We start from the raw sequence: 4,100 nt of genomic DNA, 5'->3' as shown, positions 1-4,100 counted from the left end.
TATGGTTGAGCTGTGTTCCCCCCATGTTTGTATGGGCTTCCCCAGTGACTCAGCAGTAAAGAATCCACCTGCAATGCAGGAGCTTCAGGGAACATGGGTTGATCCCTGGGTCAGGAAGATCCCCTGGAGGAGGACAAGGCAACCCACTCCAGTATTCTTACCTGGAGAATCCATGGACAGAGGAGCCTGGTGGGCTACAGTTCATAGGGTCGCAGAGTTAGACACGACAGAAGCAACTTAGCACGCACATGCATATTTATATGCTGAGGTCTGATACCTCAGAATGTGACCTTACGTGGGATCAGGGTCATAGCATATGCCCATTAGCTAAAATGAGGCTATTATTATGGGCCCTGATCCAGTCTGATTGGTATCTTATAAAAAGGGGACATTTGCACACAGGAATACATAAAAAGGGAAGGTAATGTGAAAGGCCATGTGGAAAAGACAGTCATCTCTAAGCCAGGGAGAGAGGACTGGAACAGATCCTGTCCCCCGGAAAAAACACTTTTCTCACATCTTGAGAACAATGAGATAATAAATTTCTGTTGTTTAAGTCACCCAGTTTGTGATATTTTGTTACAGCAGCCCTACTAAGCTAATATAAACATAAACTAGAAAATACTTACATGATTGTCTTAAATGAAAGGAATATACAGAAAGTATATGTGTTATGTGTAAGCACTCATTTGTGTTCAAGTCTTTTCAACCCCATGGACTGTAGCCCACCAGACTCCTCTGTCCATGGAATTTTTCAGGCAAGAATATTGGAGTAGGTTGCCTTTTACTTCTCAAGGGGATCTTCCTGACCCAGGAATTGAACCCAAGTCTCTTGAATTTCCTGCATTGGCAGGCAGATTCTTTACCACAGCGCTATCTGGGAAGCCACAGAATGTATATATATTCACCTATAACTTGGTAATGTATCCTAAAAGTACACACACACAAACAAAAATATTACACCTTTGGGAGAAAATATTTGTGAAAGATGTATCTGATAAAAGACTGGTAGCCAAAAATATACAAAGAATGTTTCAAACTTCAGCAGTAAAAAAACAAGTCAACTAAAAAATGGGCCAAAGAACCCGAGTCCTCATCAAATATGATATGTGTGTGTGTGTGTGTGTGTGTGTGTCTTAGTCATTCAGTCCTGTCCAATTCTTTGCATCCCCATGGACTGTAGCCCGCTAGGCTCCTCTGTCCACAGGATTCTCCAGGCAAGAATACTGGAGTGGGTTGCCCTTCCCTTCTCCAGATGATATACAGATGGCAAATAAGCATATGAAAATATGCTTCACATCTTGTCATCAGGGAAATGCAAACTGAAACAACGAGATACCACTGCACACCTATTAGAATGGCTAAAATCTGGAACACTGACACCACTAAATGCTGACAAGCGTGTGGGACAAAAGGAAAACAAAACGATACAGCTGTGCTAAAGGCAGCTTGGCAGTTTCTTTCCCAGGTGGCTCAGCTGTAAAGAACCTGCCTGCCAAAGCAGGAGACACAGGTTTGATCCCTGTGTCAGGAAGGTCCCCTGGAGAAGAAAATGGCAACCCGCTCCATTCTTCTTGCCTGGAAAATCTCATGGACAGAGTAGCCTGGCAGGCTCCAGTCCATAGGATCACACGGAGTCGGACACAACTGAAGTGACTCAGCAAGCATAAATGTTTTTGCCTGGAAAATCCCTTGGACAAAGGAGCCTGGTGGGCTGCAGTCCATGGGTTGCAAAGAGTTGGACTCGACTGAGTGACTTGAACAACAAGCGTACTCCTATGATCCAACAATTGTATCTCTGTGTTTACCTAAGAGAACTGAAAACTTACGTCCACCCAAAAACCTGCACACAGATGTTTATAGCGTTTTTATTCACCGTTGCCAAAACTTAGAAGAAACCAAGATGTCCCTCAGCAGTCGAATGGATTCACAGATTGCAATACATTCAGACAATGGAATATTCATCAGTACTAAAAAGAAATGACCTATCAAGTCATGAAGACAATGAAGAAACTTAAATGTGTATTACTAAATGAAAGAAGCCAATTTGAAAAGGTTCCACACTGTATAATTCCAACTATATGACATTCTGGAAAAGGCAAAATTGTGGAGACAGTAAATTGGTCAGTGGTCCACAGAGGTTGAGGTGGGGAGGAAGGATGAATAGGTGGAACACAGCCTAATTTTAGGGTAGGTAAACTATTCTGTACAATACTGTAATGGAGGCTACATTCACCAAACCCATATAGTATATACCACAGGAAAAAAACTCTACTGTGAACCCTGGACATTGGATAACAGTGTTATCTGTGTGCCTATAATAAATGTTCCATTCTGATGGGGATGTTGCAAATAGGGGAAGTTACAATGTGTGGGGGCAGGAGGCATGTGGGAACTCTCTGTACTTTCCTCTCAAGGTTGTTGTGACCCTAAATCTGCTCTGAAAATAAGGTTGGGGCTTCCCTGTCAGTCCAGTGGTTAAGACTGCATGTTTCTAGTTCACGGGGTGTAGGTTCAAGCCCTGACTGGGGAACTAAGATCCCACATTTCACACAACCAAAAAAACTTTTTAAAAAAGATTTACTTTAAAAAATACTGTACCTTGTTTCTTAGAGCCCTTTAATTAGAATATACAAAGTATGCGAAAGCAAGCTAAATCTTCCTAATTTGGTAAATACGAAGCATGACATTTCTCTTGACTGTTCAAAGAAAACCTTTATAGGTAAATCTGCAGCTTTGTATCTTGTTCTTGGTAATTACATTAGTTCTATGTTTTATTGCATAAGTAGCACTTAGGATTCACAACCAGTCTAAACTGGAAATTTTAAAGAAACAATTTTTTTAAAAGAAGGTTTTCTCCAATAGTGTTGATCTTAGCCATGAGCCACTTTTTATTTATTTTAATGTTCATTGGACCTTATTAAAATTAAAGAAGAGAATTTTCTCTGCAAGACTGGGTAATGAAAATAAAAAGAAAATTCTTAAATAGCAAGCAGATATTTGCGTACATAGGGTAGCATGTGTGCGTGAGTGCACACGCAGTCATGTCCAACTCTGCAACCCCATAGACTGTAGCCTGCCCATTTCCTCTGTCTATGGAATTTCCCAGGCAAGAATACTGGAGTGAGTTGCTATGTATGCTCTGGTTTAAATCGTTTGGGGAATGAGTGAGATGTCCTTAGAGATTTTAAACACTCAGAATATACATGGAAGTGAATCCACTTTTTTTCCCTCTCTACCTTCCATTTCTCTATTTAAAAATTAATACATGAGATGACAAGAGGAAGAACTATTTCTTTGTAGTAGACTTTGTAGACTACTCATTTCTTTGTAGTCATCAAAACACGCAGAAGTGCCCCAAATTTGCTACCTTTTATTTTAAATTTCTAAAGATATCCACAGATTGGATGAAAGGCATTTCTTGTGAAAAGTTTATTAGTTCTTGTTAGAGGAGGATTCTCTTAGCTTATTTAGCTGGCCAGTGGTCTTCACCCTTGGCATCTCATTAAAATCACCTGGAAGGATATCTTTGTTTGGTTTCTTTGTTTATTTAAGTATCTGAGTTCAAATCCCAGAGATTTGGATTTAATTGGCCTGGGGTGGGGCCCAGACATCAGTAATTTTTTTTTTTTTTAACTTTATAACTGGTTGAAGTTGAGAACCCCTGACCTAAGCAGTGTTTCTCCTCCTTGGCTAGTCATCAGAATCACCAGGGGCAACTGTTAAAAATGTAGCTTCCTTGGTCACTCCCTCAAGAATCTGATTCCTTAAGTCTGAAGTGGACCAAAGGAATCTGTGCTTTTAACAAGCACCCTGGGTGTTTTGATAATCAGCCAAGTTTGAGAAACACAGGAGACGTCCAATAAAAATGCTAAACAAGCTGAACTGGTCTGTTTTTTGTTTGATGACAAAATTCCCTCCAATTCATCTTACTGCTGCCTCTCATTAAAAAAGCAAAGTTTTTCTTTTAAAATTTTCTACCTTTTCCTTGCATATGTTTTTGTGCATGTGTATTTGGTTTAACTAACCATCCATCCCTTTCAGAGCATTCAAGGACCAATTCTCAATATTCAGTTTATTCACACACAGTCACAGATGCC

Source organism: Odocoileus virginianus, chromosome 22 (genome assembly GCF_023699985.2).
Source record: "Odocoileus virginianus isolate 20LAN1187 ecotype Illinois chromosome 22, Ovbor_1.2, whole genome shotgun sequence".
NCBI lineage: Eukaryota > Metazoa > Chordata > Mammalia > Artiodactyla > Cervidae > Odocoileus > Odocoileus virginianus.
The sequence above is the reverse complement of the archived record's forward strand: the minus strand, read 5'-3'. Positions refer to the sequence as shown.